The 15,701-nt window shown below is 34.3% G+C and overlaps 1 long non-coding RNA gene across 1 annotated transcript; it reads right to left on the bottom strand.

Annotated features, from left to right (window-relative positions):
- Positions 1-3,405: 3,405 nt before the first annotated feature.
- Positions 3,406-4,235, bottom strand: LOC145616278 (uncharacterized). Its single transcript, XR_014107621.1, has 2 exons — positions 4,013-4,235; positions 3,406-3,928 (listed from the first exon to the last, which is right to left on the bottom strand). It is a non-coding gene; the product is annotated as an uncharacterized LOC145616278 (long non-coding RNA).
- Positions 4,236-15,701: the final 11,466 nt, after the last annotated feature.

Here is a 15,701-nt window from a genome sequence, read left to right as displayed (position 1 = left end):
AAATCAAATAGAAAGGGATATAGGACAAAAACACTATAAGACAGATAAGTAGATAATTATCCTAATCTTAGGATTATCTTTCATCACTCCCCCTCAAACTAGGAATGATATAAAGTTATTCCTAGTTTTGGAAATAAACGCTGCTTCTGATTAATAATCACAGGCTTCGTGAAGATGTCAGCAAGTTGGTTGTGTGATGGTACATATTGAGGCATAATCTCCCCTGCAATGACCTTGTCTCTCACAAAATGGCAGTCTAGTTCAACATGCTTCATTCTTTCATGGTGAACTGGATTCGCAACAATAGACAATGCAGCTCTATTGTCAACTTTCAGCACAGTTGGACCAATTTTGTTCAAGCCTATATCTTTGAATAATTGCTTGATCCAAGTGACTTCACAAGTTGCCAGAGCCATGGCTCTATATTCTGCTTCAGCAGATGATTTAGCAACAACATGTTGCTTTTTTGACTTCCAAGACACCGGTGATGATCCCAACATGATGCAAAATCCTGTGGTTGATCTTCTTGTAATTGGACACCCACCTAATCACTATCAGCATAAGCAGTCAAAATAGCTGCAGATTCAGATGCTAGCAAAATTCCTTGTCTAGGAGCCAGTTTCAAGTATCTCAAAATTCGTTTTGCGGCTTGCATGTGGACTGATGTGGGTTGTTGCATGAATTGGCTTAGAGAGTTTACTGCATAAGTGATGTCAGGTCTAGTGAGACTTAGATAGATGACTCTCCCAATGAGTCTTTGATACTTAGTCACATCAGATAGTGTTTCCCCAGTGCTTTAAGTGAGCTTCAAGTGAGGATCCATGGGAATTTTTACAGGCTTTGCCTTTTGCATCCCAAATTCCTTTATCAAATCCTGAGTGTATTTCTTTTGAGACAAAAAGAATCCTTACTTAGTTCTATCGACTTCTAAGCCAAGGAAGTATCTCACATCTCCTAAATCTTTCATATGAAATTGAGATGACATGTATTGCTTGATTTCTGTAAGCAAAGACATGTCATTTCCAGCAAGTAGGAGATCATCAACATACACTAAAACCACTGCAAATGACTGATCTTGCTGTTTCACAAAGAGTGAATAGTCGGTTTTGGACTGAGAAAAATCAAACTATACCAATGATATGGTTAATTTCGAGAACCATTGTCTAGGAGCTTGTTTTAGACCATACAAAGATTTCTTGAGCTTACAGACCAGTTGAGACTTATGAGTGTTTTGAGCTTGCTGATTGACTTTGATTCTGCTCTACCAGCCTGATTGCCCTGTAGGCATATTCATGTATACATCTTCCTCTAATTCTCCATGAAGGAAGGCATTCTTAACATCCATTTTCCATACAAACCATTTTTCCATTGCAGCAACTTCTAACAGTGATCTTACGGTGCTTATTTTTGCCACTAGAGCAAATGTCTCTGCATAATCTATCCCATGTTTCTGTCTGCAACCCAACATCACTACTCTGGCTTTGTACCTCCCAATTTATCCATCTGGATTCAGTTTGGTTTTATAAAGCCATTTGCTGCCAATGGCTCTCTTTCCAGATGGGAGTTGAGTTATCTCCCATGTTTCATTCTTTTCCAGTGGTGCTATCTCCTCGTTCATTGCTGCCACCCATTTTTCTTCTTTAACAACATCTTTAAAGCACACCGGGTCTTCTTGATAAGATACTTGTGAGAGAAATGAATGAAATTGAGGGTGGACTACAGCAGATACAGAATTAGCAACACATGTTGTTTGAGTTGTTTTGTTGCCAAGTTCATAGTCTTTAGTCCAGCTTAGTGGTCTTCTTACTCTACTGGATCTTCTCACTTCAGGTTGCTGGATTTGATTTTCTTCTTCTTGATGCACTGTAATTTCTGGTTCAGTTACCATCTAATCTTGCATCGGTATTTCTCTAAAAATTTCTTCATCACTCTCTTCCTCATGATCATTTTCAGATTCTCCTTGATTAACATCATTATTATTTTCTTCTTGCACATCCTCCTCCAAAGAGATATCATTTATTGGTATCTTTCAGCTTACAAGTGTCCTGTACTCTTGAGTTGAGTTCCTCTTGTGATAAGGAAATATTTTCTTAAAGAATTTTACATCTCTCGAGACAAATTGTTTGTGAGAGATTAGATTCAGGAGTCTATACCCCTTCTGGTTTTGAGAATAGCCAATAAACACACAAGGCACTCCTCTAGGAGCAAATTTATCTTTGCTTAGAGAAGGATTATATGCAATTGCAAAACAACCAAACACTTTCATATATGAGTAGTAGGGTTTACTCCCAAACATTTTCTCATAAGGTGAAACATTTTCATTCACAGAATTTGGCAACCTGTTGATGATGTAGGTTGTGAGAACATAGTCACCCCAAAATTGCAAGGGCAAACCTGCTTCAAATCTCAAGGCTCTTGCCATTTCTAGAACATTTCTATGCTTTCTCTCAACTCTACCATTTTGTTGAGGTCTATCAGCACATGAGGTTTGATGAACAATTCCTAAGTCTCCAAAATATTCCCTACATTTAATATCATCAAATTCTAGAGCATTGTCTGATCTCAGTATCTTGAGAGTGGCTCCAAATTGAGTTTTTGCAAACTGAATAAAGTTTCTGATTACACTATATGCATCAGATTTCAGTCTCAACAACTGCACCCAATTTGCTCTAGAGTGGTCATCCACTATAGTGAGAAAGTACTTGTAATTTCCCCTGGCACACACTCTATATGGACCCATAATATCAATATGAATCAATTCAAACAACTTTTGAGCATGAGATTTACTTGCAGAAAATGGTAACTTAGTGAATCTTGCCATAGGACAAGTCAAACACATAGAATTATCAGTCATATCAACTTTATTTACACAACCAGTCTTAATAATTTTCTCCATAGGAGCATGACCTAGCCTGATATGCCATAGACTACACATATCTAGACTAGAGCTATTACAAATTGATCTTTTCTTATTCTTCAATTCCTCCTTCAATTCAAGATAGAACAATCCATTAGCAGCTTTCCCAACTACTCTAGGTTTCTGAGTTGCGAGGTCCTAAATAACATATGTTTCAGGAAAAAATTTAACTTTGCAAGCATTATCTTTCACTAGTTTTCCAACAGAAATTAAAGCAAATTATATTTGAACTTCGGAACACACAACACATTGTTCAGTTTCATCCATTGCTCAAGCATATATTTCCAATACAGGTTATACTTGCAGTCTGTCCTGTTGGCAGGTTAATTTTTGCTTTACTTCTAGCAGGTTTACATGCATCTAGCCATTTTTTTTTATTAACTATCATGTGATGGGTGGCTCCTGAGTCAATATCCAACTATTTTCATTATTGAAAGCATTGTAACAAGTTACCGTACCTGCAAAGTTTGCATCTATCTCTTCCTCTGTATCATATCCAGATTTGTTTCCTTTTGATGTTGATGGGACCAGCTTCAGCAATTTTTCCAGTTGTTCAGCAGTGGTTTCTATTGAATCCTCAGCATTAGCATTTGCAGCAACTTTCTGCCCAACACTTTCTTTCTGCTTGTTCCACTTAGGTTTTCCACCATTTTCACCTCTTCCTTGCTTCTTGTACTGAGGATGCCAGCTAGGATAACCTGTAAATCACCTAACAGCAATTGGTAGCAGTGTGCCTCTTTCTTCCACACACAGTACAACCTGGGACTTGATTTTCCTGCTCCCTGCCATACAAAGCAATAGGCTCCTCCTCAGGCTTGCCTTCACTCAGAGTTGTTCTCTAAGATTCTTCTTGCTAAAGAGCTGCACAAGCTGTCTCAACACTTGGCAGAGGACTCTGCATCAGTATTTGGCTTCTCTGAGCAGCATATCCAGTGTCTAAGCCATTGAGAAACTGAAACATGTGCTGTTCTTCCCTTTGCTGGTTCAATGCATTCACAAATGCATGGATTTCTGCAGTCATGTTTACAATAGGAGGTAACACGTTCAGTCCTTCTATTTCATCCCATAAAGACTTGATTTTAGTGTAATACTCACCGATGGATTCACCATTTTGTTTGATGTCATAGACATCCTTGTTCAGCTTGTATTTTCTTGCACCATTAGTTTGCAAGAATCTTACTTCAAGTTGCTTCCATATTTCTGCAGCAGTGTTAAGAAACATCACTGATCTCTTTGATAGTATCAGTCATATTACATGTCAACCATGATATCACCATGTTGTTGCATGTGTCCCATTGATCAGCTTTCATATCATCAGTGTCATGCTTCTTCACCAGACCACTTACAAATCCCAGCTTTCTCTTAGAAGCCAGGTTGATCTCCATAGATCTCCTCCACTCCCTATAGTTGCTCTCACCTGTCAGCTTTTCCCCAGATACAGAATGTTGCCCATCTCCAGGGTGAAGGTACAATGGGTTTTGCATATCAGCAAGAGATATTTTTGACATTTTAAGTGAGAAAGATCGAAACTTTAAAGGCTAGAGGGTGGTCTGAGATTCAAGATTTGATCTTTACGGTGAAATCAAGTCAAGATGATTCTGCAATTAATTTTTCTCTTGTTGAAACGAACCTTGCTTTGATACCATGAAGACTTGATAATCTTTGGAGAGGAAAGCAGAGCAAGAGAATGAAAATAGGAAAGCAAAAGAAGACGGCTGAAAAGGTTGATTACATATCATTAGCAGCCCATTATTTATACTCCTAGGACTCAATACCAAGGATGATTTGCCCTACTTACCTACTACGTACAGGTGTACAAATTACAGAATCAAATAGAAAGGGCTACAGGACATAAACACTATAGGACATATAAGTAGATAATTATCCTAATCCTAGGATTATCCTTCATCATCTTCCATATTGAGTTGAGTCCGTTGACTTGAAAATTGCATTACCTCTGTTGACCCTAATGAGGTTTGATGATGATGTTTAGAATTGAGCAAACTTCCTTTTAATAAGGATTTTCTAGTGTTGTGATGTTTGCAGGTTCAGTAAGCGTTGGCTGAAGTAGGAACTGAGACAAAGGAACTCTAGAAGATCCATGAGGACAAGTAAAGACAGAAGAAGAGTTCCAGCAATGGAACTTCCTGAAGTTTCTTAACAGGAACTTCAAAACGGGTTGTAACGACCTGGTTCCGGTGTAATGCTGGGGCAAGCCTCAACAACCAAAGATCAGTGCGAAGAATAAGATATTAACCGAAAAAGATGGACTTCATAACTTATAGTTTTATAAAAGATAAGTTTGTTTTGTAGGTTGATGTAAACTCATTAATGGCTGTTATGCATGGAACTTATTAGAAATCAGATAAAGGTTGGCAAACAAATTAATTCGTAAAAGATAATTATAAGTTTTATGAAAAAATATTTATTTGATTTTATCTTTAAAAATCTGTTTCAACTCGGTTTTATCTTTTTCATAAAACTCTATCTTTTAACAAAAGCGAATTTGATAAAATCTGGTTTTCATAAAGAGCGAAATTAAATCTTTTTGGTTTCGGTTTTAAAAAGATAAGTTTAGATTTCTGTTTAACTTATCTTATTTGTGAAAACCCTACTTTGTGAGCTGAGCAACATCTATAAATATAGAAGTAATTCAGCATAGAAAGATGAGAGTTTTAAGCGTGAAAACCACTTAGTGCTTCAGAGTAAGTTTGCCAAAGGTTAAAGCTTTATCATTTTGATTTCGGGTTTCATGTGTAGCTTTCCATTTATGTGTTAGAGTGTGTCTTTGTGTTGTAATTGGTTTTGGGGTGAGATTGTGAATTCTCTTAAATTCACGCTTGTGTATGAGTTTGAATTCTCTAAAATTCGAGGTAGCTGTGTGTGCACAGTGATTGAAAAGAACTTGAGAGGTGTCTTGGGTCACCAAGGAGGTGTCCTGGGTAAAGGGAGAAAAGGGTCCTAGGAGGTGTCTTAGGTTTGGTAGGAGGTGTCCTATCATATAGTCAAGTGTCCGTGGTGGAACTTGCAAAGCAAAGGTCTGTGTAATAGGTTGTTCTAGGAGAGTTGCCTATTATAGTGGAATTTGTTCATAAGTCCCGATAGGGCCGAGGTTTTACTTCCAGTCAGGCATTGGATGGTTTCCTCGTAAAATTTGATGTGTGCTTTAAGTTCCTTTACGTTTTAGTTGTTTATTTCCGCTTAAGTTCCGCGATTGGAACCTACTACTATTCACCCCCCTCCTGTAGTAGTTCATCTTAACTAACAACCTCCTTCCTTTCCGTACTCCAATCCTCATATTACATTTGTAAATTACTCAATTGATTTTCTACCATGAATTCATTGTCTTCATAGGTTACCATACACAGTAGAACGAAACTAAAAAACATTACATTTGTCAAAATTCAACAGTTGATCATTTCTTCTATACCTTAATCGATTTTTGTATTCTAATGCTAACGTGAATCAATATCTAATGATATTTCATCATATAATGTTAATTCTTAATGTTTATATTATACGAGTATATGTGTGGAAATTGATTCTCAATCTTCCATCAATGGAGGAACAGTTATACCTCGTTAAATAAATCGATGGAGTTTTATTGATTTTTTAATTAATTGGTAAAATCAGAATTTTTTTTTTTTTTTTTGGATAAAAAAAAGTTATGGTTAAATAAATGAATGGATAAGGTCTCCTCTAACTATTGAAGTGTCTAAATCAAAAAGTAATATGTATAGACGCCACAATTTTAATGTAGCTATTCTATAGTCTTTCTGATTTCAAACATTTATTTTTGGAAAATTTTTAAATTACCACCCAAAAATGTAACCATTTTCGAATTAATCACCCAAAAAAAATTTATTTTAAATTACCACCCCTTAAATCAAATAAATGCTCAGATTACCACCCATTTTGAAAATCCGATGAGTTTCTGACCTGTGGGCCCTACGTAACGGCTAAAAATGGTTATTTTCAGCTTTCTTATTGTTTTCCTCCCCGATTTTTCCTATAAAGCTCTTCCCCTAGTTCAATTTTCAATCCTACCTGCAATTTATCCACAAATTTGAGCTCGTTTGTAATTGCAACCACATCTACAACAATGAATGAACTTCAATTTGCAAAAGTTAATCTCATTTTTCTGTAAAAATTAGGGTTCTTGTGACATTGTAACTGGGGGAATTTGCGGGCTTAATTAATTAGGGAGATAGCGAAGAGAGATGTTGCCGCTAACGACGGAGGCACAGAAGATGGCGGAAAGAGCGGCGATCTTCACAAATTGAACACGAGATCGAACTGTTTGCATCGGAACAACCTTCAACCAAACAATGGCGATGTAACTGAAGAGAGAACAAGCTGTCATATGACATATTGTAAGGAAAATTGGGTATTTCAATCCATAATTGCTCAACAAAATACTTGTTTAATAGGATTACGCTGATGTTTGAGGAGTACCAAAAAGTAATTAATCCGATTGTGAAGAGTTTCCACTGGGTTTCATTTCAATCGGATTTGAATGGATTGAATCGATTTGATTTGATGTGGTGAGAAATTTTTAATTTGTATGGGTGTTTGATTTGGTGGTATTAAAAATTAGGGTTTTTTTGATTGATTTGGGCAAGATGAGAAATGTGAAGAAGAGAGAAGAAAGGGGAAGAAATTAAGGTTGGAGGAGAGAGAAAGAAGGTGGGAAAAGGGAGCTTTAATGGCGGAACAGGTGGAGTAGGAGCCAGGAGGAGAAGATGATGAAGAGAAGAGAGGAGAAGTAAGAAGGAAAATAACTAAAGTGGGGCCCACTAGTCAGAAACCCACCGGATTTTCAAAATGGGTGGTAATATGAGCAATTATTTATTTTAAGGGGTGGTAATTTAAAATAATTTTTTTTTTGGGCGGTTAGTTCGAAAATGGTTATATTTTTGGGTGGTAATTTAAAAATTTTCCTTTATTTATTATTTTTTTTTTACGGGACAATGTGGAATACTCTTAATACACAAGGCCGTCTAAAATAGTACGAGCAATGTTAGTTCTATAGGTACTGTAGTAAATTAGATTGAACTTCTTTGGATACCATACCAACCTTCAATAAATCAAAATCAACGTAAACTAGTTGATCACACCAATATGCTAAAAACAACATAGTAAAGATTTTACTTACATCTTGCGGAAGATCTGGAATAGATGCTAATAGATCACCGGAAGTGATACCATCTCCATCTTTTATTCGTAGAAGTTCTCTCATCCATATCAACTTTTCTGCAGATGACCAATCATCATATGAGCACTTGAGAAAAAGACGTGCATGGGTAGAGCGTCGAGATTCAAGCGCCAGATGTAATGGCGTTTTCCCCTCGGCGTTTTGGATTTTTAATAGATGTATCAAATGCTGTTTTTTTCCAATGTCATCAACGAAGTTCTCTGTCTCGGGTGAAGGTTGATTCAGTAACATGTGCCAGAGTGTATGACCATTATTGTCAACAAGTTTCGACGCTTCTGGGTTAAGATCATCCAATGTCTTAACTGCATATATGTGACCAGCTTGAACCGCTCTCATGATCGGGGTTAGACCATCCTGGTCTTGGCTGATCGCTGCCTCTTCATTTACATTTTGCACTTTCTTTATCACATTAGGCGGCCACTCCACTGAATCCATCGTGTTTGATTAGGCCCCAAATGCAAAATACATTATAACAAATACATATAGTCATATACTCTCGCCACAGTAACTACTCTAGCTTAAGATCTGTAATTCTTGATTATGTTCTTTTAATTTAAAGGATTTTTTTGACAATTACCACATATAATTGTTGCTGCTTCAGCAATTATCACATATAATTTTATTTTATTTTAATTTTACCATCAACTATTTTTCAAAACATCAAAACTTACCACCTATTTGACTCTTAAATCAAATGTAACGTCATATGGGCCCATTAACTGTATTTTCCCTCCCTTTCTTTCTTTCTTTCTTTCTTTCTCTCTTAATTCCTCATTTCCCTATATTGTATTTTTCTCAAAATTGGGGAAAAACATAAATTAAATTACATATTCATGTTAATTATTTTACAAATTGAAGTTTTTCCCCAATTTTGAGAGGATTACAATACATAGGAATGAGAAATCGAGTGAGAAAGAAAGATATGGTGGAAAAAGGTGGTTAATGGGCCCCACATGACGTTATATTTGAGTTGAGAGTCAAGTAGGTGGGAAGTTTTGATGTTTTGAAAAATAGTAGGTGATAAAATAAAATAAAATAAAAAAAACAGCGACAATTGCAGGTGGTAATTGTCAAATTTTCCTAATTTAAATGTTCTTTTCTACTAACCCAGCATTAAATCAAAAAAATTATACAGAGTACCAATGATATCATTGGTAGCTAGAGTAGTTACTCTGTTGAGAGTAATAAATGAAGAATATTGGGCGAGAAAATAGAATAGAAACTTACCCAAAGTGCTTCCAACTAGAAGATGGAGAAGTGTTTCTTTATGTTTGTTAGTCATTCCAAATGCTGTTCTGCTCACATCCGAATAATAATCTATTAATAACAAAGCAGGTAGAATATGATTTGCTTTGAGTGCTTCATGAAGGGGTGTATTTCCTTCCACGTTCTGTACCACCATTGGGTCATCATACTTTCCGGCACTGTGAAAAGATGACACACATGCTACTAGTAACTCATATGGAAGAGATGATTCAATAATGTATACTTGTTTGGCCACATGTGAATTTCTTTCCTTTTCTTTTTAAACCATGTAACATAGGAACTTGATTGGGTAGTAGTGCAACCATAAATCTTTATATCAGGAGAATTTTGCATTAGAATATGAATTGGAGTGTCCCCGTTAATGTCAGTTTGAGCACTTAGTATGGGATATGTATCAACAACTTGTATGATGAAATCCAAATATTCATCATATTCTATTGGAGTTCTCCGTTCTAACCGCATCAAATTATGAAGCACATTTCTTCTCTTGCAATCTCGTGAGGACAAAAAATTTATTCCAAACTTTGATATTTTCTCCCTTATAAATTGGATATTTACCCCATCAATTACTCCATATTCTTCCAATGTCCACTTTATTTTCTTTTTCATCTGCATTAAATTATATTGTACAAGTCATCAACATTCCATGCAATTTCAATTCAATTTATTAGATATCAAAACAATTGTACGGAATACATACCAATGATATATTCGATCAGAAATAATAATTTTATCAAAACAATTATACGGAGTCATACCAATGATATCTCAAACTAGAACATAAGCTCTCATAATTATACGGAACGAAAAAATTAACGCCAATAATCTCGACAATTGGATGGTGATCTTTTCAATTTAATTCCAACTTCACTAGCTATAACCAACAATAATTGTATAATCCAAATCATATACTTAGGCAACCTTTTCAAACCGTACGTCTCTTTATTTCTGAAACTTGATTAATCGATCACATTGACAACATTTTTGTGGTTAGCTTATATCAATTTATTTTAAATATAATATCACATTATGTTATATCACTAATATATAAAGCCGATCTCGCAATCAGACCACGAGACATCGAGACTTGACATTTCAAATTTTCGCCAAGTGTCGCGTCACATAGATGATAAATAGGTATTATATATTGTGACACATATGATGCTAAGAAAGATAAGCGATTTTTGGATAAATTTTTACAATAAAATTGTTGTACATACAGTTTTATTGTCAATAAAATTCTAATATTTCATATATACAAAATTAATCATAACTTTTAATAAATATGATATAACTCAATTTTACTTCCATCATCAAATTCGTTTAAAAAAGTTTCTTTAAAAATAAGATCCATTTATATAATATATTTAATCACAAGCTTTAATTTAATACGTAGCTCGCCAAACTATGTCACCAACTGTTACAAGAGTTACTTCGCTAGTGATATAGCTTACGGATTACTTCGTCAGTGTTATAGTGGTTACTCAATTAGTGATATAGATAGGGGTTACTGAGGGCCTATTCACATTTACTAAACAGAGCTATACTGAACTGAACTGATTGGAGCTGAACTGAACTGATTGGAGCTGAAATGAGCTGAAATGAAAATCTTATGAGAAAAGGAAATTAGGAGATGAACTGAACTGAACTGATTGAAGCTGAGCTGAACTAAACTGGACTGAAATTAAATAAATGTGAACAGACCCTTAGTCAGTGTTAGAGGTTATTACTTAGTTAGTATTACAAGGTTGCCCGGTCAGTTTTATAGGTGTTACCTGGTCATTTTTATAGGGAGTACTTTGTTCGCCCAGATGATGTCGCTAGCCGCATGCAAAATGCATTGTTATTTAATTTATTTTAAAAAAATAATAGAAAATTAGTTAAAAACCAATAGAAAGTCAAATACAAAATGCATTGTGATTTAATTTATTTTTAAAAAATAATAGAAATTTAGTAAAAAAAAAACAATAAGTTTTAATGAGAAAAAATAATTTTACAAATGGTCTAATTAAATAATATAATCTGTTGTTTTTACGTGTTTAACAATAATTACTTTTAACCTTTTATTTATTTTAATTTTTTTTTTTTTTTACTGACACACTCATCTTTTCACAAAATTATACTCCCTTTATTATTTTATTGTCCCATTGAAATTTATCACGCACATAAGTCGACATAAAACTTTGATAAACAATTTCTTAATTATATATATATATATATATATATATATATATATATATATATATATATATATATATATATATATATATATATATATATATATATTGTATGTATAATTCACAAACATGGATCGTAGCAGACCATACTATGAAATAGTTCAACTTACAAAAATAGAAAATAATAACAAACGTCCAAAAAGAATAATATTAGTATTTCTACTTTTTTTTTTGTATTTAACATATTTAAAAAAAATATATAAATACTAATAAATTTATTATTATTATAATAATTATAATAATCATAATACAAAACATGCCCACAACTAAGTAAACTCTTAAAAATGGGTATCTAGGAAAATGCCCGGGGCACGTACTAGTTTAAAAATAAAGTTTTGTGCCCGAGTGATACCCTGATGGTTGATAAAATTTTGAGATAAAGTTCTTCTCTTGAATTGTTAAATGCGATCCTATAATTCCTTTTGATAATGCAGGATATTTAGAATTATGATATATCACTTTATTTAAATAATAATATAGTTTATGTAGTTTAGTTTGTAAAATCTTATTATTTTTATTGAACTTAAATTATTTAAACTGCAATGAAAGTATATATACCAAACTAAATTTTTTTACCAGTTAATTTTTTTTAATGATTTTCTATTATTTTTTTAATATATTATATATGGATCTTATTTTAAATACCTTTTTAAAATGAATTTTATGATTGATTTTGTATATATAATATATTAGAACTATATCGATAATAAACCTCTATACAATATTCATTCTTATCTTATAAAATCTATCAAAATTTCGCTTAATTAGTATCATATGTGGCACAATAAAACCTAATTTTTGCCTATGTGTCGCGACATTTGGTGAAAAACTGAAATGTCAGGTGTATCCGTCTCGTGGCCTGGCTGCGAGACCGACTTTATTTATTAGTGACTAGTTTTGTTCTCGGGCGATGCCCGGATTGTTGATAAAATTTTAGGGTAACCTTTTAGGCATGAATGTTAAATATAACCACATAGTCCGTTTTGATAATGTAGTATATTTATGCATACGATATTATATTGCTTATTTATTTATTCTTTTTTTTATTGAAAAACTATCGCTTATTTATACAATAGTGTACATTTTATAGTTTCATTTTTAAATACATATTTATGTTATATTTACTTGAATTTTTATATTGAACTTAACTTATTTTAATGAATAGAAATTATTTTTACCAAACTAAAATTATTTATTATTATTTAATAATATTTTTTTCCTACAAATTTTTAATTAACTTTAAATATATAATAAATGTATCTTATTTTAAAATCTTTTTAAAATGAATTTTATGATGGGAATCAAAATGAATTATAGGATGCTTATTAAAGTTACGATTAATTTTTTATATATGAAATATTTAAAGTATGTCAATAATAAAACTATGTACCAACTAACATTTTTATCTTAAAAAATCTATCCAAAATTCACTTAGTATCATATGAGTCACACCTATTTTTTGCCTACATAGCTCCACACTTGGTGAAAAGTTGAAATGCCAAGTGTCAGTGTCTCGTGATTTGGCTACGAAATCGAGTTTATTTATTTTTTAAATAATTTTTTAAAACAATTTTATGATGGAAATAGAACCAAGTTAAAGGATATTTATTAAAAGTTATGATTAATTTTGTATATATCCTTTAACTTGGATACAAAATGAATCATCTTTTAATAAATAGTTATTTGTCACCTATGTATATATACTATTATATAAATAAGCGATACAATATTATATGTCTAAATATACTGCATTATAAAAAAGGATTGCATGACGAACCACGTAGGCGACAAATAAGTATTATTGTGGATAGTTTTTTAGGAAAAATGCACTTTAATAATCCCAACTATAAGCGATTTACCTACAATAATCGCAACTAATGTTAATTCTACAATAATCCCAACTATTAGGTCAGTTTTCCTGCAGCAGTCCCAAAAATCGGTTAGCTGTTGAAAAGGTAAATATTTTGGTTTTTTAAATGCCACATGTCAACACATGATTAGCTTAATTTAAAAAAAAATAAAAAACAAAAGAAAAAAAAATGATCCCCAGATTCAACCAACCCAGCCAACCGCCGCCAACCGCTGCCGTTCCCAGCCACCCGCAGCTGATCGGCACCGGCCGACCACCTCCCTAACCAACCGAAAATTGTTGGCCGGCTCTCCCTACCCTCGAAACACACACCCCCGATCGACCCCAACCCCCTAAACCACTCTCCTCCCTTCCCTCCGCTTTGACGGAAAAATCGATTCAAACAAAAACACAAAACACCGCCCATTTCTCCGCCACCTAAAACGACCCTTCTCCGTTTCCCCACTCTCAAATTCGTCAGTTTCGGTGGTGAGAGAAGGGAGGAGGGGCAGTTATAGCGGCGGATTCAAGTAGGGGGCAGGTTTCGAGGGTTGTTGTAGCTTAGGTTGGTGGTTTTCGGGGTTAGCGTGAGCTAGGTTGGTGGTTTCGGAGTTTGGGGGTGGGTTAGATGTTTGGTAGAGGGTTTCACGGGCAAGGGTTTTGGGGTGTTGCTTGTGCGATTTGGGTGGTTGGCCGGTTTTGGGGGTACAGTTGGTCGTGGGAGTCGTTTCCGGCTTAGGTGGCTGGAGAAGGTGGTGTTTTAGGGTTGGGCGGCAGGAGGTGGAGGTGATGGTTAGGGCTGGAGGTGGTGGTTGGGCGGCAAGAGGTGGTGGTTAGAGTTGGCTACTAGATTTTTTTTGGTTTTTTTTTTAATTAATTTTTGGGACCACTCACACGCTGACACGTGTCAAACAACCTACAATAATAGGTTGTTGACTTTTGTTGACCAGATTGGGACTGTTGGAGGAAAACTGATGACCTAATAGTTAGGATTATTGTAGAATAAACGTTAGTTAGGATTATTGTAGGTAAATCGCCCATAATTGGGATTATTAAAGTGTATTTTAGTTTTTAAGATAAAATTATTAAATTGAGTTTTATTATCGATATATACAAAATATATATCAAAAGTTGAGATTTTGAGTTATATATATGTCACATGTCGGGTTAAAATGAGAATGTCTTTCATAGTTAGGATTATTCATGTTAATTTTTTTATATATATAAAACTTAGATTTATTTTTACTTGGAGGAAAAAAATAGGGGAGTTATTGCAATGTCAATATGGATAATTTGTCTGGAAGGGACTTATATCTTGACTCTTTTGTCTAGAAGGACCTTATATGTTCAAAGTTGTCAAAAAGGACCTTATAAGTATGTTTTGTTGCCCAAAGAGACCTTTACGCCGGATTCCGACATTTGACTTATTTACTCCGGCGTTGACCAGTCACGTGACTATCACGTGACTTTAAATTATCACCCTCCCTCTTTTTTTTTTCACCTTTTCCCTCCAATTCACATTCTCTCTCTTCTGTTCCCCTCATTTTCTCCCCAAATTTGTTTCTCTCTCCTCACGAAACAAGGTTAAATCTAATTCATTGGATGTTCTCAATTTTCGAAGAAATTCAAGCAAGCAATTCTCGATTAAGGCCTTTTCGCATCAAGTAAGAACAATGCTTACGGTTTTTTTCCCCAATCCCATTCTTTTAAGGGGAACAGAAGAGAGAGAATGTGAATTGGAGGGAAAAGGTGAAAAAAATAAAAGGGTGGGTGATTTTTTAAAATCACGGGACTGGTCAACGCCGGAGTCAAAAAATCAAACACCGGAATATGACGTCATGGTCTCTTTGGACAACAAAACATACTTATAAGGTCCTTTTTGTCAACTTTGAACATATAAGGTCCTTCTAGGCAAAAGAGTCAAGATATAAGTTTCTTCCAGACAAATTTTTCAAACAATATTAATACTCGGAAAGGTTGTCTAACCTGACGAAAATCAAAGAGTTGCTGAGCGTGAGATGTTGAAGTAGTGGAGGAATGGAATAGAAGTCGCGCCATTTTAAAGTTGGATATCCAAGCTAAATCTAATGGTGTGTTTCCTTCATTATCCTTGACATCCTTCAGGAGGCTAATTTCTGGAATTTCCATCATCTCTTTGGCATGTTGGTAGGTATATACCCTATTTATTAAAAAATGTAAGATGGTCTTGCCAGAATT

The sequence above is a fragment of the Chenopodium album genome, chromosome 3 (genome assembly GCF_948465745.1).
Source record: "Chenopodium album chromosome 3, dcCheAlbu1.1, whole genome shotgun sequence".
NCBI lineage: Eukaryota > Viridiplantae > Streptophyta > Magnoliopsida > Caryophyllales > Amaranthaceae > Chenopodium > Chenopodium album.
Note: the sequence above shows the minus strand (reverse complement) of the source record. Positions and strands in the feature narration are given on the sequence as shown.